Source organism: Suricata suricatta, chromosome 11 (genome assembly GCF_006229205.1).
Source record: "Suricata suricatta isolate VVHF042 chromosome 11, meerkat_22Aug2017_6uvM2_HiC, whole genome shotgun sequence".
NCBI classification, from domain to species: domain Eukaryota; kingdom Metazoa; phylum Chordata; class Mammalia; order Carnivora; family Herpestidae; genus Suricata; species Suricata suricatta.
The window spans coordinates 27,910,655-27,934,424 of NC_043710.1; the positions used below are offsets into that span (position 1 = coordinate 27,910,655).

A 23,770-nucleotide genomic window follows, 5' to 3' on the forward strand; every position below is an offset into this window, starting at 1 on the left:
CATGGGAGGATATTTGCAGAACAATTGCTGTTGGTTGCCCTCAGGATGGGGGTAGTGGAATGGGGAGTAGAGAGGGTGTAGACAGCAAGACTATTAATTGTGTTCCTTTATACACTTCAATCTGTTCCAACTGTTATGATGAGCAGTTACTTTTATGTTTACAATTAGGAAATAAAGCATTTTGTTTTACTTTTTAAATTTTTTTACATTGACTTGTTTATTTTGAGAGACAGAGAGAGAGCATGAGCAGGGAAGGAGCAGAGAGAGAGGGAGAGAGAATTTCAAGCTGATGGTGCAGAGCCCCATGCAGGATTTGAACTCATGAACACTCAGGAACTGTGAGATCATGACCTGAGCAGAAACTAAGAGTTGGACTAATTGACTGAGTCACCCAGGTGCCCTATAAAGCATGTTTGTTGTAAAAGGTCGCTGGAGGGTTTGCTTGTGTGCCTGAGGCCGAGAGGAGGACTAAATCAGCCTTGCTAATCAAAGGGGGAGCATTTTGGGCCACGTTGAGCCCCTCCAGCCAGGCAGAGGCTGCCCAGTGGGCTGCTCTGCCACCAGAAGGAGGTTGAGGCTGTTGGCAGCTTGCCTCCAGGAGCCTGCAGTTCCTCAGTCCCAACCAAGGATGTGTCATTGCAGGTGATCAATCAAGAATAGGGCTAGACTTGCGCCTGGAGGGACAATCTTGAAACCAAGGAGCTGATAATCAGGGAGCACTGCCGTGGGGCTTAGAATCTCACAGAGTTTTTGCCTACGGCTGTCACTGAGCAGCCGTTCTGGGGGCCAGAGAGCACACTGATGCTTTGCAAACATCAAGCTAAATCTCCCACACGCGTATGAATTGGTACTGTTATTATTACCCATCTTACAGATGAAACACAGAAGTTCAGAAAGCTGAGTAATTTGTCTCAAATTCACTTGGCTTTCAACACAGGTCTACAGTGAAGATATAATTACAGTTGTATAGTTGTAGTATATTAATATGTGTGTGTAAGTTACATATTTATACACGTATAGTACATGCTGCATAGCTTCTTAATTTTTCCAGCACTTTCTCACACTTAAGTAGCCTTCTGTAGTCTTCAGTCTCCTAAAAAGCAACAAACATACAGGATTTACTTCAAGCTTCCACAGGGCCTTACATGTCACAGACACTCACTAAATAATAGTTTCCTTGTATTTATTTGTTGGCCACAACCCTGACAGAAATCAGACCCCAATCGGGTGGAATCCTCCCCAGGATGAAGCAGTTAAAAGCAGGCCTGGTGTTGGGAGAGCCTCGGTAACACCACTTTATGTGGACAAAGTGTGCTCATTCTTCAGCCCACTCTTTCCTCATATCTTTCTCCTCTTCCTCTTCCTTTCCCTATAAAAACATCTGAGTTTGTGTTCTGGGATAAGAGAAAAATGCAGGTTCTACCCGATTTAGTTCTTCCTCTACTGATCTGATTAGAATAAACAAGAGCCTCCTAGGACTTGTAAAAAAAATCCTTACTCAGATCTTGGATGAATTATTGCTGAGAGGTTTTAATTGGCTGTGGTTGGCCTCTGACCTCTTGTACAGATTGATTTATGAGGTGAATGTGCAATCCACTGTTGGAAAAATTGATAGCATGGTAGCAGATAGACGTTACTGTTTGAATAAGGCTTGGAAAATATTCATGCCACGCCAGCCCCCGCTGCAAACACCCAATTTCATGTCCACAGGCAGGCAACATTCCCCGGGAGCCTGATGGGCCCTAAGCTAGTCCTACGTGTTTGTTTTTAGAGTTCAATTAAGGTTGCCATTTTCTAGTCTGCAGGGTGAAAAATAAAAAGTTAATGTGTAGAATAATAATCTGTTTTATTTTTCCCTATAATTGTTCTTAAGCCTTCTGTAAGATTTTATGTGTGAAATTAACACCAGAGGGACTTGTTCTTTTTTTTTTTTTTGCCACCATTTTAGTTTTTTGTGTGGTCTTCAGAAGATATAATGACTTCTGCTTGTGAACCACAGCCCCAGGGATTTGGGATAAACTCTTTGATTTCAATGCAGTAGTTTCTCTCCCCTTGTTTTGAATATTTTTATTTATTTTTTATTTTTGATAGAGAGAGAGAGACCAAGCAGGGGAATGGCAGAGAGAGAGGGAGAAAGAGAGAATCCCAAGAAGGCTCCGCACTGTCAGTGCACACCCCCATGTGGGGCTCAAACTCACAAACCACAACAAGATCATGACCTGAGTCGAAATCAAGAGTTGGTCACTTAACCAACTGAGCCACTCAGCTGTCCCATTTCTCTCCCCTTGTTTAAGGAAGAAAGTCAGATTTTGAGGGACTGTGTCGGACAAAAGTGATCACGTGCAAAATGGTACAGGCTGGTTCCACTTCAACCTATGTGTTGGTGTCAGACATCTTTAGAAACATGGGAGACCCGTGTTCAGTGATATTTCCCTCTACTTCATATCACTTCTGGGATGTAAGACATAGTTCATATCCAACGAACCCTTCTTAGAAAATGGCTTAGAAATAAGTGAAGCAGTTCCTTTCATGAATTCTTGTGGCCTGTGTGTTGCAGTGATTTACATTGATTACCAGCCACCTACTATCTAGTTCCTGCCTTCTTCTTCTAAACCTTTCACAGCACTTTGCTAGGTGCAGAGTCAGTGCCTAAGAACTTTGTATTATTTTGGCAATGTATCTGTTTGTTCAAAAAGTCCTTCTTGAGCCATATCTTGACTAACCTCTGAGTAGGCACTTCATGCACAATGGTGAGCAAAACAGATGTGGGTCTTATTCTCAAAGGGCTTCGCTTCTATAAGAAGGCAGACCCTGAATAAGTAAAACATATAAACAGATCATTACAAATTATCATGTGTGTTTGAAAAAAGAACAAGAAGAGAATGCTGGGGGGAGAGAATACAATGGGATGCTTACATTATGTGAGGCAGTTGAGGAAGGATTCCACTGAAGAGATGACATTTAAGCTGAGAGCTGAAATAAGAAACCAGACATTAGAATGGGAGAAAACATTCCTGGCAGAAGAGACAGCATGTGCAAAGCCCCTGTGCAGCAGGAAGGTTGAGCAGGTGCAGTCCAGGAGCTAGGAAGGACCTGTGTGGGTGAAGCATGGTGAACAACACAGAGAGAGGGTGGATAGATGTTCAGATGACCAGAGTCATTTAGGACTTTGGTTTAGGACTCTAACTTAAGAAATCTGGATTTTGTTCCACAAGGTGGGAGGACATGCTTATCCTTACAAGACCCTACAAAGACACTGCACTGAACCTCTGGTTTAGGAAGGCTTTTGTCAGCCTTGAGCCAAATTAAATGAAATCATATCTCTGCAGAAAGGTTGGTGTATCTCTACAATGTGATTTTTAACGCCTTCCTAACAATCCCAGTACATTATAGTACATGAATGGGCCATAATGGATCTAGCCTAGCTGCTATTAGACATTTGAGTCTAATAACTTAGTAACTATATATAGATTTATATATCTAAATATATAATATAAATAAATATATAACATAATATATAAATAACTTAGTAACTATATATATTTATGCATATCTAAATATACATACATATACATATACATATATATATATATTTAGAGTGAGAGAGAGCAAGCAGGGAAGGGGCAGAGAGAAAGGGAGAGAGAATTTTCCGCAGGTTCCATGCTTAGCACAGAGGTGGACACAGTGCTCCATCTCACAATCATGAAATCATGACCTGAGCTAAAATCAAGAGTCAGATGCATAACCAACTGTGCCAACCAGGAGCCCCATAATATTAATAACTTAATGATATATAACTTAAATAACAATGCATAGAACTTTTTTGCACATTAATTTTTGCACACATATACCTGAGATTTTCCTTAGGGAAAATTCCCAGACGTGAAATTAGTGGGGGAAAAGAATATGCTTACTTTTATGATTGGATCAAAAGCACCACGGTGTCAGTCTGAAAGCTATCATTTTACACGCCCATGGGTGAAGTTTGAGAATAGCCATTTCAAGAGGGGTACTATTTTCCAATGTTGTATTTGGGGCTACAGGGGGAATGGGAGTGACTCACACCCAGTTGGGTTAGAATCTTGCTTCTCATAAGCTTTGCTTATTGTAGGTAAGTAAACAAACCTTAACCTGAAAGAATCTCAGTTTATTCTTCTGTAACACAAAGGAGATAATGCCTCAAAGGACTGATGCAAAGATTAAGAGCAATCACATATAGAAAGCACTTTACAGAATAGACTTCTGATGGCATTATATCCAGATAAACCCACCCTAAGTCAAAAATATTTAATACACCTAACCTATGGAACATCATAGCTTAGCCTAGCTCACGTTAAATGTGCTCAGAACATTTACCTTAGCATGTTGGACAAAATCCTCTAGCATAAACCCTATTCTATAATGAAGTGTTGAATATCATGTAATTTATTAAATACTGTACTGAAAGTGAAAAACAGCCTGGCTGTGTGGGTACTGAATGGTTGTGAGTGTATCTGTTATCGACCCTCACGATTGTCACCCTTAGGATTGTGTGGCTGACTGGGAGCAATGGCTCACTGCCCTGCTCAGCATCACGAGACAGGATTGGATGCACATCACTAGCCCGGGAAAAGATCCAAATTAAGAATTTGAAGTATGGTTTCTACTGAATGCATATGGTTTTCCCACCATCGTAAAGTTGAGAAGTCATAAATCTAATGATCATAGTTGCGGACAGTCTGTACCAGAGTATTGATTGGTGTTCTTCCCTCCCCTTCTGTCTCATGCACACGCGCGAGCGCGCGCGCACACACACACACACACACACACACACACACAAACACACATTTTATGTATATGCATCTTATGCTTGTGAATTTTGACACTCTCTTGAGCAAATGAAAAAGGAAAATTCTCGTCTCTGTTATCACATCTTTGAAGCACTGAATAAAGTGTTTAACCACTTTCTCCTGGCAACTAAGCATGTAATCTCCACACTGGAAGGTAAAATTTCTCCCACATAGATATTTTCTTTCTAAAGAGAAGACAGGTCATCTTTGGCTAAGATTAGGTTTAGAGATGATCTGTTTTGCCTTAAATCTTTCATTATTTGTTCTGATTGAGGCAAAAATTATGGCATGGGAGTAAGAGTCATAAAGACCTGGGTTGGAAGACTGGCTCTTGCCACTCACAGGTGGCATGGGCTTGGGCAGGTGGCTCATGGTCTCTGAGCCTCATTTTCTCCCACTGCAAAATAATACAATACCACTTCTCAGTGCTGATGTGAGGAGTGAGATTAACATAAGCAAGAGCACTTAACCTCTGCTGTGTAGATCAATAAATGTTAAATCCAAATCTCGTATCCACCTCCAAAGCAAGGAATAGTACGGATATGAGCACATACATCCATGAGAAAAGACATCTGCTCTTAGATCTAGCTCAGTCTTTTATTCCTACAATGATGAATTACTCCTCCCCTTTTATGTGCTTTTTTAAAAAATCACAGTGACCTTGATTTACAACCTGGATAAGAAAATTCAAGCAACAAGGACCCTGATGAATCTCTTGATGCTTTGCAGGGTTGTTGGACTGATTAGGGTGACCTCCTTCAGAAATTTTCCTTCAGAAAAATTCTGAAATGGCAAGAGGTACAGGCAGCTCGTAATACAAAGAACTGAAGAGTGAGAGGGTATCAGAGTTCATTGTGGTCCTAAGAGAATGTCAACAGCAGAGGACAACTGTCTCTGTAAAGTTTGCTGTGAAAAGGTACATTCATTCCCATTGGGAGTGGCCCTTCTGTTGCTATCAAGCCAGAACCAACCTAGATATAGATACATTTTATTTGAGGTGGGAGGGAGATAAGTGAGGGTAGGAGAAGCCCCAGATATTCAGAGAAGGTTGGGAGGATCAGGAGTTTGAATGTCATACCTTAAACTAGGTTTTGAGATTGTCTCATTCAGTTTTTTATCCCTGTTTTTTTCTGGAAAACTATTCCTCCCACTCCTATACAAAATACATACAAGTTTCCAAATTCCAAGTTTGTAAGATATTAGCTAGAGCATGGGCTTTGAGATGAATTTTGAGACTGATTTCTACCAGCAGCCCAGACTTCTTCACTTCTGGATGTTGAACAGGCATCTTGAACATGCCCATCTCAGATAGAGACAGCTCTATTCTCATTTCCTGGAACCAAAGACATTGGGGTCCCTCTTGTCTCCTGGAGTTTTGTTTGTTTTGCCTCATTTTTTCTCTCATGCCTATCCAGTCTGCTAGGAAATCCTATTAATTGTACCTTCCAAATATATCCAAGTCAATAGGGCCCTTTTTAACTATCCTTGTGGCTATCTCTTGGTCTTAACCTTCACCTCTCACCTGATTATTACAATATCCTCTTCATTGTTCTCCCTTGTTTTATCCTTGTCCCTTCAGTCTATTTTCAACACAGCAGGAAGACAAAGCTGTTCGGGTGTACAAGTCAAATCATGTCCACACCCGTCAGCTGCAGTACATCTCCCTAAAAAGAGGCCTTGCTAAGGGCTCTGAGGCATAGATGCTCCTGCCCCATTACCTGCCTGCCTTCCCTCCTGCTGTCCTCATTCACCCCACTTCTGTCACTGTGGGCTCCTGGCTCTTTTTCCAGTACCATGACAAGCGCACACTTGCTTCAAAGCCTCTGCTCTCGCTCTTCCGTGTGCCAGGAAGATCCTAGTCCGAGATACACACCTGGGCGACATCATTACTTTCTTCCTGTCTTTGCTCAGCTGTGATCTTCCTTCACTACCATTTCCAAAATCACACTCTCTCCAGCCCAACTTATTCCACTCTCCCAGTTTATTTTTTCTCCTTAATGCTTATTGTTGTCTAAAACACTTTATAACTTTTTAAATAAGTTTTTAATGTTTATCTATTTTTGAGAAAGAGAGAGAGAGAGAGAGACGGAGGTGAGGGGGGGAGGGGCAGAGAGAGGGAGACATAGAATCCAAGGTAGGCTCCAAGCTCTGAGCTGTCAGCACAGAGGCTGACACAGCTTGAACTCATGAACTGCGAGATCATGAAGTGAGCTGAAGTCAGATGCTTAACATACTGATCTATGAAAGGCATCCCTAAAATATTTTATATTTTATTTACTTATCTGGTTTATCATGTCTCCCCATTGGACTTTACGTTCCACAAGAGCAGGGATTTTTGTCCATTGTAGTATACCTAGTTCCTAGGACAGTGTCTGGCCCATACAGCTGCTCCATGATTTAAACACGGACCTGATCTAGAGTGAGATGGACCTGATCATAGTTGAGCGAGTACAAGCAAGACACTTAACCTTTCTGAGTGTGTGAAATACACGGAACTGCACTGGGCTTGCAGTTGATTTCAAGAAATGTTTCTTCCCTTGGCCTTTTCCTAATCCGAGTAATGGCAGAAAGCCTTTTGAAATGCTAGAAAAGGACAGTCAAGCACAAGGAAATCATTTCTCTCCCTTTATTTCTCTTTCCTTCTCTTTCATCTTTTTATTCCTTGTCTTCATTGTTCTTATAATAATGCACAAATAACGCTGAAATATGCACATCACGTGGAAAGGATGTTGGAGGCCCTGAGACAGCACTTACAATTGTTAAAATTTCAGAAAGGAACTTGCTCACTTAGACATCAACTCAGGATACTGCTGACGGTGGTGGGGAGGTGGGGGTAGTGGGGAGGTCAGGCGGGTACTGGATTCCAAAGCTATTTCTAAAGGTAGTTTTTTGGTTTTGTTTTGTTTGTTTGGTTTTTTTTTTTTTTTTTTTTGGAGAAAGAGAGAGAAAGAGCACAAGCAGGGAGAGGGGCAGAGGGAGAGAGAGAATCCCAAGTAGGCTCCAAGCTTATTGCAGAGCTTGATGCAAGGCTCAGTCCTATGACCCTGGGGTCATGACCTGAGCAGAAATCAAGCGTCAGACACTCAACCAACTGAGCCACCCAGATGCCCCTCAACGCACAGTCTTTATAGCAAACTTGATGGCTTTCTCTGTACTATTCTGGACACAGGGGAGATATTCAGGAGCTGAACAGTTTCCAAAAGATGCATTTATAATTTAGGTGATTAAGAGAAGATATGGCTGTGAGATACCCTCTCCCTCATCCCCAGAAATCTCCCCAGTTTCTGCCTTTCCCCCACCTCTGTTGTGAGCACTCAATCTAGAATGGTGATTATGGGGAAGGGATGATACCACACATTACACTTGCACGTGCCAGGCTCCATGCTGTACATATATGAACCTGTTCAATCCTCACAATGATCCTAGAAGGTAGACACTATAGGACTTAACCAGTTTCAAAGAGTCATATTGATTATGTGAATGTATACGTGTTCATCGAACTGTAGATCTGCTTATGTGTCTTGATGGGCTGGCTGTTGCCCTTGATTCTCTAGTCTCTCAGTGGCCTCATCTTGCTTATCCAGTTGATACTACTCCCCACAAATGCACTCTCCATTCTAGACTGGCTGGTTCTCTCTTAGACCCCCAGATCATACTCACACATTCATTCCTCCCCAGCCTTCCTCAACATCCTTCACAGAATGCTCCCCATTCATAGCTGGGGGTACATGTCCCATTAAGAGTGTCTGCCTTTGGGATGAAGAAGCTAAGAAAGGCTCTCCAGATTTCATTTCTGTCTTTCTCACCAATTCCCTGACTTTGGACTGAGCTCTCTAGTTCCTTCTTTTTGCCTTGCTCCTGCTTCCTGCCTTTGGCCCCGGGCTTCCATATGGACACTTCAGGATGGTCTTCCTGGCTTCTGATCTTGGTTGCATCTTGAGTATTGTCTCTTGGCCAAACTCTGTTCCATGCTCTGCATCCTGAATAGACCCATGCCTGGCCACTATTGGTCTGGCAGCCAAGGTGGGCAGAAACTGACCTGAGCAACCTCTCCTTCTTCCTCTGTATGTCCAAATCCTTGTGAGAGCCCCATCAAATCCTTGGGGTGTCAATAAGACTTTCTCCTAACAATGCGAACTGGTGTTCTCTTTTTCTGCTTCTCGGTCTTCCACATGTTTTTTGGCAATACCATCCATTTTAACATGTGTTTGAACTGTCAGCATTCTATACAATTGGTATTCTATACAGTTTGTATTCTATATCATTGGTATGCCTGCTCCCTATTATGTCTCTCTGAGAAGATAGCACGTCCTCCTAGCCAAAGACTGTTTCATGTACCCCCTTTATGTTCCCTGCCTCCCTTTGTGTTCTAGTTCTTCCCCACTAATGCTTGCTGATGTGAAGATTTTATGACTAATCTATGAAGAATGGGTTATTGAGAGAAATGTGATGTTCTGGAGACACCTGCAGTGTGGTACTTATGAGTCTGGATTTGGGGCCTGGCAGGTGCAGCTGACTTTGCTAGTTTATGGGTGGACCTCTTGTGTTGCCTCCACTACAAATGTCCTCTCATCTGGAGGGCTATAGTGAGGGTTGGCCAAGAAGATGTATGAAAAAAATTTTAGGAAGATGTCTGGCACATAACAAGTGCTCACTGAATAGTAACTGTGATTTTTCTCATCCCTAACCTTTGAAATTTGTATCAAACAGAACAAGAGAACATACTGGAATATGTTCTCTGATGAACTTGTCTGACGCTTCCTGGATCATGAATCTATCCCAATACAGCATTTTGGATGACCTTCTATTAAACTGGATTGTTGGGTTTTCAAACCCTTAAAACTGTGGAATTAATGTCCTTAAACATTCAGGAGAGAAGGTGAGAACCTGTGAGATTGGATGGAAGCAAAAGATTTTGATTATATCCTGACTGTGCCTTTCTACCTGGCCTTCCTTTATTTTTCTCCTCTCTCCTTTCCTCTCAAGTTCTGAAGACTTGTCATGAAAATGAACAAAAGATCAAGGAAATCATCGGTATACTTAGGTTATGCACATATAGATATTAATAGGTTCTTTGAAGTCACATGTGGGGAAGAGCACTGGGTGTTATATGGAAACCAACTTGGTAATAAACTATATTAAAAAAATAAAAATAGAGTTTGCTGTTCTTAGTAAAACATTGCTGGTTGATTCCTGTTCACTCGCTCTATTTTTAGCCTGTACTTTTTTATAGTTACAACATGAGGCAAAAACCTCCTATTAAAATCTTGAACATTCAGTCAGTCTTTCAGATGTGGGTTCTTAGATGCTGAATTACAATTGTGGTAGCTTATGTTAGCTTTTTGACTAGTGAGTTCAAAGACTATCTCTCACTGTTAATGTTTTTATTTCATTAATTCATAAACATTGGGTTTTTGGTATGTGTCAATTATGGAGATATAAAGATGAATAAGATATGGGCTGTCCCCTCAAGAAGCTTCATTTACTGGACCATAATGATGTATTGTGATGGACTATTTAGATTTTCAGTGATGCATTTCAATACTACCCTCATTAAAAAATACCGAGGAAGTTTTTATCTGCTAAAAGGAGTGTTTATCCAACTTCATAAGTAAATCTGTCTTTCAACCTAAAGGAGAACATAACTGAAGGCTGAATAGAGGAAAGATTCAGCGACTAAGCAACAGACTGGAACCTCAGTACCTGTGAATTTCATTCTAATTCTATCCCTAATTTGTGATGTACCCTAAGGAATTTCTAAGCCAGTCTGTGCCTCTCTTACTTGGCTTATAAAATGGTGACATTCATAGTTACTCTTCAAAAAAAAAAAGAGTGTTTATGTGTGTGTGTTTACTACCCCCAAATACTTTATTCATGCTTTAAACTTTAAAAAAAAAATCTCAAGTCCAATTTATAATTTGGGAAGATATGTCTACTTGGGTTTCCTATAATATTGCATTACAGTGTTAATATAATAGGTTTTTAAGATTTCTTAGTCTCTTCCTCTTTAAAATGTAAAAGTCATACCTCCTAAGCATTGTTTTATAAAGCCAATCCTTTTGTTCTCTGGAAAGTTTTATAGAATAGATAAATAAACCCATAGGAAAATGAAAGACTCTAAAGTCTCTCACAGAATTAAAAAAATTTTAGCCCCCTGCATTATTTACTATTTATGAACTTTAATAATGCTTATTTCATTTTTTTGGTTTGCTTTTCTAGGGGACATGTTCTTTGCAATTAATGACAATGAAAATTAGTTATTTTCTAAACTTTATTTCTCTTATTTATGTTTCGCGTTTTGTTGCCTTAGATAGAGCAAGTTTCCTTACCCTCGGCACTATTGACATTTTGGGCTGGTGAATTCTCTGCGGGGGGTGATTTCCGGGGCCTGGCGGAATATTCAGGAGCTTTCCTCCCCTCTATCCACCAGATGCCAATAACGCTCCAGTTCCCAAATTTGTGACAACCAAAAATGGTTGCAGATCTTGCTAAATGTTCCCTGAAAAGCAATGAGTGGTCTAGAATACCTAAAACATTGTATCATAACAGTGATAGGGGCATCCCTAATTTGCTTCTGATTTTACAGGGAATGATGCTTCTGGTGTTTTTTCATTAAAATACATCAGTGTAGCATAAGAAGTCTTTACAAAGTCAAAGAAGTGGACTTTTATCTTAAAATAAATAATTGCAATGAGTACATATTGGTGATAATGTAAGATAAATTCCTTGTGGTCAAAAAGAATTAATACAATTCAGTGGACCAAGTCTGGGTAGGGTGTGTGTGTGTGTGTGTGTGTGTGTGTGTGTGTGTGTGTGAAGGAGTTGGGTGGGGAGTCTTGTGAAGGGTGCGTGTGTGTGTGTGTGTGTGTGTGTGTGTGAAGTTGGGTGGGGAGTGTTGTGAACTCCTGATTCTGGTCACTTGACTCATAGAAGCAGAAAAGAATGTGTGCTAAGAGAACACAGCCAAGGCTTTTGCACAGTGAAGGGAAGGAAACCAAATACCAGATTGTTGCTGTAGCTGAGAAACAGTCCTTACGTATTCAGAGACTAGTTCTTCAGCCATTCTTTTCATATGATAATTTATAGCTAGTTTTGTTTTTTCTGAACTCATTTTATTAGACTTCTGCTTTCAACATTTCAAATATAATAATGAAGTTGAAAGTCGCTGTTATTAGCTTCCAGTGGCCTTGAGAAATCTGCTCCTGTGACTGAGGTGATGATGGCAGACTTGGCAAAAAGCTGGGGGGTCATGTTCAAACCCTCAAAAGCAGACTGGAGTAGGGACCACAGACAGACGGCACAGGTGAGGGGGAAGCATAAATTCTACCCCTAAGCTGTTCAGACTCCGTTTTGCCGAATGGGGCCTCCCTCCGTGGGGGGTTCAGGGGCCCCCTGGGCTGGCGGATTTATGTCCGCAAGAGCAGTACAGTAGAGAGAGATTGAGAATGCTTTCAAAGGGTGCGTGAGGGGGTTGCTCCTCGGTCTTAGCGGTCTGGGACACACAGCTCTCAGTCTATGAGGACCTGGGCCCCGGGCCAGCGAAGGGAGTAGGGTGGCCTGAAGAATGGAAGGTCACTGGCCAGTTGGGGGTTGTGATAATTATATCCTTGTTTCCTTGAAGGTACCAGCGTCCTTGACTTTCCAGCTTCAAAGAGAGCTGCCTCTGAAGTAGGGGGACGTTCACACCTGCTTTGCTGCAGAGATTTCTGCCTTCTTGGCTGCAGACTCAACAAGACAACAATACGTCTGTGGACGTTTTCAAGGCCATATTTATATACCAGGCATGGGAAGTTTCTCTTCCACCCTTTCTTCCAAAACGAAAATGAAAAGGTTAGTATGCCCTGTGATAATTCAGCAATGAACCCGATTTAATGGTTTTACCTTAAATTCAGATATTTTGTAGGTCAGGCTCTCTAAATCATCACACACACACACACACACACACACACACACACACACACACACACACCCTATCCCCTCTCGTTCCAATCCTTACACCATCCCAAAGGAGCTATCATAGAAACAGAGGGCCAGTGATTACTAAAGCCAAGAGTATAGAAATACACCTGGAATGCTTGTTTTTTCTTTTTCTTATCCCATTCATCTCCTGAGAGGCTGTGCCAGCAATACTTAAGAAGTTTAAGCATAGAGGCACCTGGGTGGCTCAGTCAGTTAAGTGTCTGACTGTGGCTCAGGTCATGATCTCGCAGTTTGAGGGTTCGAGCCCTGCATTGGGCTTCTTGTTATCCGTGCAAGGCCACTTTGGATCCTCTCTCTCCTCTCCCTCTTTCCTTACCTTGCTCTCATGCTGTCTCTCAAAAATAAATAAACATTAAAAAAATATAAGCATAGTTCTGCCTTTCATATTTTTCTTATAGCACACACAACTCCCATGAGACATTTAGAGAGCAGAGAGGTATTTTGATTTATTTATTTATTGACTGGGACCCTGTTTGTCTACTGGGTGCAGTGAATATGATCTAAAAATAAGATTTCCACCGACTAACTAAATGTATGCTTGCTACTCCCACAGTTCATCTGAACCCTCCCATCATTAAATGTGCAAATTTAAAACTATATTTTGGTTAATAAATTTCCTTTGTTAAAGATGAGATGACTGGTCTTTGGCACTTAAAACCTTCCCAAGAATTAGACTGGAGATTACCCATAACTCCCCGAATCCTGTGCTCCGATGTTTCTCTTGCTGCCAACAGTTCTGTAAACCAAACCTTCCTTCTCTAGGCAAAGGCAGGTGCTGGTCAAAACCCTTCTAAAAACTAGAAAGAGGGAAATACTATCTATTTTTCTAGCAAGTTCTTGTTCTGACCTTGATAGTGATAGTGATTCCATATACAAAATATTCCCTAACTCCTTTTAACTTTTGCTTTGAGATTGCACAAGTATACACTATAATGTTGATGAATTCCTAATTCACTGACATATAAAAAGCTAGAATCTTCCCTCACTGAAACATATAGTCTCTCCCCAATACCCCCCTCTCTCTGTCTTTCTCTTTTCCCCTCTCCTTCTCTTTCTCTCTTCATTTCAATTGTTCTAAGAGTTTCCCTCTTCCCAAGTCATGGATAATGACTGCAATGACTCCATCCTCTAAAAGTCAGCTCCTACCTGTCACCTGGGACCCTGGGATTCTGAGCTCTTGCTTGTGATTTAATAACAAGACCCAGTGGGGCAGCCCAGGTGCTGTATCTCATACCCTTACTGATTGCCAAGGGAACATTTAATCTGTTGACTTTATTCAGTTATGCTAGTCTGGCAAACATACCTGGAGCTATAAATTATTTAGATGTTTAATGTATTTGGTGTAGAAGAATCTCTCTTATGCCTTAGTTATCTAATAGCAGAAGTAAAAAACCACTTTATTTGCAAATCATAAAATCTTTAACAGATTGTGCCTTAAAGAGTAAAACAGACTTCTCTGACCTTAAAAGTATAATGGGTCCAAACGAGCATTGTTAACACATTATCCCCTAAGATAAAAATTATGACATAAATCTATTTAGATTAGAAGTGAAATGTGAAACAAAGGACTTCCATTGGATAATAACAGACATCTAGTCTGAAGTGAACACAGGATAGACTGTAAATGAGGGGTCAGGAAGGGCATGGCAGGGGCCTTTGCCAGAGTGCCCCCCCCATTACAATGTATTTCCCAATGACAAAGGGAAGGAGATATTTAAAACCCTAGGTAATAAGATATAACCTAAACCTATTAGTATACAAAATTACTACCTAATAGTGAAACATGTCATTGCTTTATTTATTCTTTGACCTCGTACTTAGTACAATTTCATTAAAATGGAAACTCAGTTCACATTTCATTAAAATAGAAACAAGCAGCAAAAATACACGATCTCATGGAACAACTACAGTAACATCAGAGGGCAGGAACCCCTACCTTCCAACAGTTTCATTCACTCTCCTGATGAAGAAGGGTTGATCTGAAGCATAAATAAGGATAATCTATAGTAACACAAAAATATAAACAATAGGGATACCAAAATTATTTGTAAAATTTTTCTTTTACAACTGTCTTGCTTTTTAAAGGTTTTCTGGAATCAGGTGACATTATTGGGATTTTATTTATTATCACCGAAATACTTTAAAATTTTTTGTTTGGCAATGGTAAGCCGTAGGGTTTTAGTTACAAGTGCTGGTTCTATAGTCCAGCTGCTTGGACTTGACTTCTTGACTGTTTTATTAGCTGTGTGACATTGGAGACATTGTTTAACTTTTCTGTACCTCAGTTTTCTCATTTGTAAAATAGGGATATTATCTTCCTCATGGAGTTTGTATTGGTGAAGTACATATGACGTACAAGGGCCCAATAAGTGTTAAATTATTGGTACCCATCATTTCCTATGTGCTTTAGACTCATTTCCTTAGAGTAAGCAATGCTGTGAAATAGTCGTTATTATTTCCATTTTACTAAAGAAGAAACTTACCCCTAGACTCAGCGTTGAAATAAGCAAAGCCCCAATTCGAACTCAGGTCCATGCATTTCTGTGGCAGGTCTGGATCCCCAGAAGTGGACTCTGAGAAAGAGATCTCCAGGGCAGGAAGTTAACTGAAGAGTGCTGGTGGGGGGCGGGGGCGACATCTGTGGGTCACGGGAGAAGCTACACTGCCATGCCGCCAATGTTGCAATAAAGACCTCCGCCCACACTGTGGGAGCTCAGGCACTGATGTGACCCCTTAGAGTTGGACTCCACTGGGGCACAGGGTTCGCCATTAACCTGCCTCTTCATGGAATCTGGAGGACTTAGATGTACGTTGGCCTGAAAGTTGGGTGGCTTTGGGCAAAGCAGCTCTCTTTATCCAGAGGCTATCTCCTGAGGGGGTCTGAGCTAAAGAAGGGTCAGCAGCTTTGTCACCACTCAAAGAACCTAGAGGAGTAGGCACCTCAGTCTCGAGGGAGAATCTTGGCAGTATACCACAGGGTCTACACGTTCCTCAGCTTAGGAGAGTGTTCAAGGTCTTCTCATGGACCATGGCAGTTGTGATCACTTTTTCTTTTGCCCAGAATCTCTCAGACCCTACTCGTGTCGGGGAGCCAAGGAAGCACATGAACAGACTGTCTCTATGAACTACAGAAGGTGCTTGATACTTTGAAACAAGTACAGTAGCTGCTAATCAGCATGAGAACCAAGTAAATCACTGACAGGCCCTGGCTGCCATGCTTTATAGTCTCCTTATAACTGGCTCCAAGGTTGATTGCTTAAAGATGCTTAAGTAGCCCAAATTTTCAGAATCCAATCCCTTTAGCAAGCACTTTTTATGGCGTTTATATCATAATCCATAGGCTAGAACCACAGAATTTTAAAATCAGAAGGGGCCTACAAGATCCACCTCCTTCATTTGGGTTGAGGTGGAGGGAGTGAGTTTGTCAAGGTCATACAGTAAGTTAATAGTTACACACAATGGGATTGGGACCATAAGCATGAAAACTGATATCTCAAGTAGAGTCTAGCCGTTTGCCAACTGCAAAGAAATTGTAAAAACAAATTCTTGGCTGAAAACTTGAAAGGATAGGTTTGGAATGTTATCTTAATGCACATTACAATCTTGAAGTTTCTTGCCATATCCTAGATAAAGTCCTGTGTTTATATTTTATTCATTTCCATGCAAGATGGCTTCTAAAATTAAATGCCAAGAATTCTCACTGACATTGCTTGGTTCACATTTCTTTTATTATATTTTGCTTCTTTCCTGACAATACAATATTTTATGATGAAAATATTCCTCTACTCCTAGCACTTTGGTTTTTCTCCATATAATTGAAACAATTCCATAAATACCATATGGTGTTGGAAATGTTTAAAGAACGTATTTCAGATTTGAGAGTAAAGTCTTATCTTTAAAGTTACTTTCAGAGAACATATCAGACACACAGAGCTGTCAGGTTTGAACTGTACCACCAATTTTATGTTAACTTATTATCTAAAGTGCAATTCTCTGGCGCATGGATATATTCATAACCACAAAGATTAGTGCCTAGCCAAGAAAAAAAAAGCTTTTAATTTTTCATTACCCTCTTCACTATACTACCTGGCTGGAGTTAGACATTTAAAAATCTCACATGATTGTTCAGCTCTTCAGAGATGTTAACCCTTAAATTCCCAGCAGAAAACCTTCTGGACTATATCTGAGAATAGTGGTAGTTGTTTAATATTAGACTTCAGGGCACAAACTCTGGATCCATACAGCATTGGGTCAAAGCCCAGCTTCACCAGCTGTATGACTCTGAGCAAGTCATGGAGCCTCTGTAAGACGGGAATAGTACTTGGCTCTTGTGGTTGTTGTAAGGATTAAGAAGTGAGATAATACATGTGAAATGCTTAGAGCAGTGTCTATACACAATAGTGTTTAGTAGATACCATAGCACTAGAATTTCCCTTGTAAACTACAGAAGACTGAACTTCAACAAAGACAGTTAAAGATGCAAACTTAGAGTTATAGATGAAAATGTAAAGAAATTTAAGTGATCATGTTAATTTTTTTTAAGCGTCTTTATTTTTGAGAGAGACAGAGAGTGGGGGAGGGGCAGAGAGAGAGGGGGACAGAGGATCCAAAGCCGGCTCCACACTGACAGCAGTGAGCCTAATGCAGGGTTCAAACCCACGAACTATGAGATCATGACCTGAACTGATGCTCAACCAACTGAGCTACCCAAGCATCCCGATGATGTTAAAGTTTTAATTCTTACAATGTAACTTTTGGGTAAAATAGAATCATAAGCCTAGATAGACCATAAATTTAGATTTTTAAACATTCATTCCACAACCTGTTACACATAATAAATGAGACAGTAAATGCTCAATTTTTTAAATAATTTATTTTCAAATTGGTTTCCATAATACACCAGGGCTTCTCCCCCACAAGTGCCCCCCACCATGACTATCACCCCCTTCCCCCTTCCCCCCACTTCAGTCCATGGTTCGTTTTCAGTATTCAATAGTTTTTCATGATTTGTATCCCTCACTCTCCCCAGCTCTCTCTTCCCTTTCCTCTCCCTATGGTCCTCTGTTAGGTTTGTCCTGTTAGACCTATGAGTGCAAACATATGGTATCTGTCCTTCTCTGCCTGACTTATTTCGCTTAGCATGACACCCTTGAGGTCCATCCACTTTCTTACAAATGGCCATATTTCATTCTTTCTCATTGCCATGTAATACTCCATTGTATATATATATATATATATATGTACCACATCTTCTTGATCCATTCATCAGTTGACGGACATTTAGGCTCTTTCCATGATTTGGCTATTGCAGAAAGTGCCGCTATGAACATTGGGGTCCATGTGCTCCTATGCATCAGCACTTCTGTATCCTTTGGGTAAATCCCTAGCAGTGCTATTGCTGGGTCATAGGGGAGTCCTAACGATAGTTTTTTGAGGAGCCTCCACACTGTTTTCCAGGGCGGCTGTACCAGTTTACATTCCCACCAACAGTGTAGGAGGGTGCCTGTTTCTCCACATCCTCACCAGCATCTATGTTTTCCTGATTTGTTCATTTTAGTGACTCTGACTGGTGTGAGGTGGTATCTCAGTGTGGTTTTGATTTGTATTTCCCTTATGATGAGTGATGCTGTAAATGCTCAATTTTTAACCAGAAGAATTTTGACTCTGGAAGTCAAAGAACGGTTTTCCAATCACTCTAGAAAATCATTCTCAACTGGGAACAAAATAAGTGCATGCCAATCTACTCACCATAATATGCCCAGCATTTTGCACACTGCCACACAGGAGGAATTTAATATGTGTAGAATGATTCACTGATTGACTGGAAGAGGCAATGCCGTTTAATTATGGAACTTGAGAGTTTGAAGGGGCTGCCTGCTTGTGATATGTCACAAATAAGGAGCCAGGGGACACATGACTTAAAATTAATTATGTGATGGGCACCTGAGTGGTTCAGTCAGTTGAATGTCTAACTCTAGCTCAGGTTAGGATCTCATGGTCTGTGAGTTTGAGCCCCACATTAGGCTTGCTGCTGTCAACACAGAGCCTACTTCAGACCATCTGTCCCCCTCTCACTGTCCCTTCCCCACTTGCGCTCACAAAAATAAATAAAACCTAATTATGTGGTTAGTTGTTAATGGAGCTAGGATCCAAAATGTTGACTCTCTGGCTTGGACACTCAAATAAGTCATTGTCTTCTGTAGTTCTTAGAAACACCAGTCTCTTGCAATATTCATGGATTAAAGGGCAAAAGAAGTTGTTCTATAATCAAATAATTTGGGGAACTGGTGAGTAAAACAGGTTAAATCATGGATCTCCAGGTGGAGATATGGTACTCTATGCAGAATTTTTGAAGAGGGTTTAACCATAACACCCTCTTTGAGGGAACACCTTTATAAATTGGTAGTTTACAAAATGCAGAAGACTAACCAGTGGGCTTCAACAAATACTTATTAAACACCTACTGCATGTATGTATTATGATAGGAATTATACAGAAAGTTAAGGTAAGTTAGACACCAAAGTGTTCCAGGGGCCTTTAATGAGAGAGGGTAAGAGCAGTGGTGGCATTGGTGGTGGAGTGTTAAGAAAAGGCACCTATAATCTCGGTCTGTGAATTTGATAAGCATCATGAGAAAGGAACAAATAAAATGCTACTAAAATTCAAAAGAGGCGAATCAGGCCAGAGCTCCATGGAAGAAATAACACTTGAAAGGCAGCTGCACGCACCACACTATACCACCAACGCAAGAAACAACGCAAGAAACAACTTTTGAGATGGATCTTAAAGGATGGGTATAAGGCGAGTTCCTTTAGTAAAGTTCTGCTAGATTTTGTTCATCTGAAAATGTCTTCATTTTATTATCATTCATGAAATATAGCTTTTCTGAATATACAGTGGACAGTTATTTCCTTTCAACACTTTGAAGATATTATTCCACTGTCTCCTTGCATTTACTGTTGTCATTGGTAAGTCCATTAACAGTCTGTGTCGGTCCTGTGTAGATGATGTTTCTTTTCTCCCAAGCTGCTTTTGAGATTTTCTCATTGTCTTTGGTGTTCTCCAGTTTCCCCATAAACATGCTTAAGACATAAACTTCTTAAATTATCCTGCTAAGGATATGCTGTTTCTTAAATGTCTGGATTTAGGTCTTTTCATGAGTTCTGAAAAATTCTTTGCTACTATTACTTCCATTTTCTCTTTCCTAACCTTCCGAAACTCCAATTAAGTGTGTATTAGAACTTTCCATTTTCTCTTCCATATCTTTAACCTTCCTGTTCATACTTTCCATTCTCTTTTTTCCCATGCCACATTCTGGATGTTTTCTGCAGATAATTCTTCAGTTCACTAATACCTCTTCAGATATTTAACATGTTCTCATGTTTACTTTCAACCATTTTATTTCTTTTTCTATGGGTTCTTTTATTATTATTCTTCAAATCTACCTGGTCATCCCTCAGGGTCTTTTGTTGCTTATCTTTGGTATTTCCCCCCTTATTTCTTTAAATTCTTCATATGCTCTGATTCTATGTTAGAAAGGCAGCAAAATGTGGTGGTGAAGAGTGTAAACTCTAGGATCAAACTACCTAAGTCCAAATCATAGCATTACCATTTAAGAAATCCTGACCTGGGACAATTTACTTAATCTCTCTGTACCTCAGCTTTTTCATTTATAAAATGGGGGTGACTGGGGCATCTGGGTGGCTCAGTTCCTTAAGTGCTCAACTTTGGCTTAGGTCATGAAATCACAGCTCAGAAGTTCGAACCTCACATCAGGCTTTCTGCTGTCAGCACAGAGCCCATTTTGCATCGTCTGTCCCCTCACTCCCTACCCCTCCCCTGCTTGTGCTATCTTTGTTTCTCTCTCAAAAATAAATAAATAAATAAATAAACATAACAAAGTACTATTATTAAAAAAATAAATCAAATGGGGATGATATTAGTACTTGCTTCATAGAACTGTTATGACAATTAAATAAGTTAAAATTAAAAAAACTTTTTGCAGTGGTGTTTAGCACTTAGTCATTGCTTTGGTCACTTTTGTAAATTAAAAAATATATCCTATATCTGAGAATTTCAATATTCAAAGTTCTTGGGGTCAGATTGGATGTTTGTTCTTCTGCTGACTCTCACTCAGTAGATTGCCTCCTTCTGTGCTTTGTGATCTTAGATTTGAACTCAAAGATGGATCTTAATGGCCTTCCTACTGTGACGCTTTGTTTCTGCTTTTGTTGGGAGGTAGAGGGAAAATACCAACCTGAGACCTTCTGTTCTTTTTGGAGTGTCCTGGCCTAATGCAGAAGTCTCAGATTCTTGGCTTCCCCATCTTCTGATGCTTTAGAGCTTCTGACAGTGCTACTAATTTGCATGGGCTCTCAGGACAACCCAATTTTCTTATTTTCCTAGCACTCTGACTCCCAGTTCTGGTTTTAATGCACTTTTTGGGAGAAGAGCTGCCCTTGGACAATTCACTCACTACTGACATGCCCAGCAATGCATTTAAAAAATGATTCAATTCTGGGATGCCTGGGTGGCTCCATGGGTTGAGTGCCTGACTTCAGCTCAGGTCATGATCTCATGGTTTGTGGGTTCGAGCCTTTGTCCGGCTCTGTGTTGACAGCTCAGAGCCTGGAGCCTGCTTCAGATTCTGTGTCTCACCTTCTTTCTGCTCCTCCCTTGCTTGCACTTGTCTCTTTTTCAAAAATTAAAAAAAAATGATTCTGTTCTTTTGTAGTTATAAGGCCTTCAGAGTACCTGGTTGCTACAATGCCTGAAGCTACATCCTGCTTTGTATCAGTCAGAATTAGCTATCTTATAATGCAGCAACAAACAATCCCCAAACATCAGTGGCTTAGAAAAACAAAGCTTTCTTTACCACTTATTCTACACGTCCATCTCAGGTCAACAGAGCCTCTGCTCCATGTCATACTTACTCAGGGACTCGGGTTGATGGAGTTTTGACCATCTGGAACATTGTCAGATCCTGTAACAGGGGGACACAAATATGGTCAGTCATACTGTGGCTGTTCAGGGCTTCCATCTAGAAATTACACACATTATTCCCATCACACCTACTTGACCAAAGCAAGTCATAGGGCCACACATAACTCCAAGGAAGTGCTTAGGAAGGAGAATGGGAACTGTCAGTGAACATCACTAACAATTACTACATGCTTTTTTATCCACCTAAAATTATAAATATTCTTATGTTCTTATACAGACTCAGTAAGTATCTTTAAAATTTTTATTATGAAAATCTCAAGCACAAAAAATGTAAAAAAAAAATAACATATGGGGTACCCAAGTGGTTCAGTTAGTTAAGTGTCATACTCTTGATTTCAGTTCAGGTCATGATCTCGTCGTTCATGATATTGACCCCCATGTCAGGCTCCACACTGGCAGTGCATGGAGCCTGCTTTTGATTCTCTCTCTGTCCCTCCTCAGCTCACACTTGTGCTCTTGCAAAATAAATAAATAAACTGGGGTGCCTGGGTGGCTCAGTCTGTTTAATGTCTGACTTCAGCTCAGGTCATGATCTGGTTGATTCGTGGGTTTGAGCTCTGCATCGGGCTCTGTGCTGACAGTTCAGAGCCTGAAGCCTGCTTCAGATTCTGTGTCTCCCTCTCTCTCTGCCTCTCCCCACTCACTCTCTCAAAAATAAATATTCAAAAATTTAAAAAATTAATTAATTAAAAAAGAAAACAATAGCATATAATAAACACCCATAACTAATATTTTAAATGTGTAAATAATAGTCCACATGGGGAGGATTCAAACACATTTTATCATGAAATATTTCAAACATAGTAAATGTAAAATGTTGAGAGCTTTTTATATTACAAAGTAATATATGCTTATCATTAAAAATTTTTGATATAAAAAAGATAAAGAAGAATGACCACAGTTTTAATAGATGTGCATTCCAGATGGAAGAGAAAGCACCAAAAGTATGGGTATTAGAGTAAAGTGAGTATTTGCAGAAAAGCAGTTAGTTTAATTAAATGATAACTCATTCCATTAAATGGAGGGCTCTGAACTTCATTCATAGGGAATGGAAAGCTACTGAAACATTTTTAGTAGAAAAACAACATAAATTCAATCCAGACTTTATTGGATACCTGCTATGTACCTATACTATGTAAAGGCACTGGGATATTAAAAGGAATAAAATTCAGTCCTCACCATCGAGTAATATGATTGAAAACATAACCAGGAAGATTGATCTAGACCATCGTCAGAGTGATCAGACACCAATGTGAAGAAACCAATTTCGAAGATACTGTAATAGTCCAAGTAAGAGCTCAAGAGAGCCGGGATGAGGGGGCTGGTGGTGGGGATGGAAATGAAGGGATGGATTGAGAGATCCTATCTTTAGAATATTCTAATTATCCAGATATAGGAAGCAAGGGAACGGAAAGACCCAGAGATCATTTGAAGATTGTAAACACAAAGGACAGGGAGAAAAACCCCACTAACAGAAATAGAAACACCAGGAAAAGGTGTTTTGGTTGTATATATATTGAATTTAAGATTCCATGAGTATATCCTGGTGGAAGTATCCAGCGGGAAGTTGGATTTAAGAAATAGAACTCAGGGAGAAGTTGGAAATCAGAGTCCATGGTTTATAGCATTTGCAGAAGATGAGATGGCCAAGTAAGAGCGCTGCAAACCACCCCATCCCTTTTTAACTGCTGGATAAACATGTGAAAATCACACGATTTCCCTTATAAGAGAGTGAGCAAAACCATTCCTCCATCGAAAAATAGTGTCCTGTCAAAATGAATGAAATTCCATCCTTACGGATCCATTCTTTTGTGTCTTGAGAGCTTTCTAGTCTTCAGTGTCCCCAGTTACAATGTAGATATCCCCAAATCATCCTTAAGACTTGATCAGATAATACTTTACCCAGCAAGCTGGGTTTATGGGGGACTTTCACAGCTGGCTGGCAGAAGGCATTAATT

General features: G+C 40.3%; 1 long non-coding RNA gene across 1 annotated transcript in view; it reads right to left on the minus strand.

Annotated features, from left to right (window-relative positions):
• Positions 1 to 840: 840 nt before the first annotated feature.
• Positions 841 to 23,770, minus strand: part of LOC115272134 — a 65,874-nt gene continuing 42,944 nt past the window's right edge. The window contains exons 3-6 of the long non-coding RNA XR_003900263.1: positions 21,743 to 21,792; positions 2,917 to 2,973; positions 2,724 to 2,811; positions 841 to 1,093 (exon numbers count right to left, since the gene is read on the minus strand). This is a non-coding gene — a long non-coding RNA (uncharacterized LOC115272134). The remainder of the gene's footprint in view (positions 1,094 to 2,723; positions 2,812 to 2,916; positions 2,974 to 21,742; positions 21,793 to 23,770) is intronic.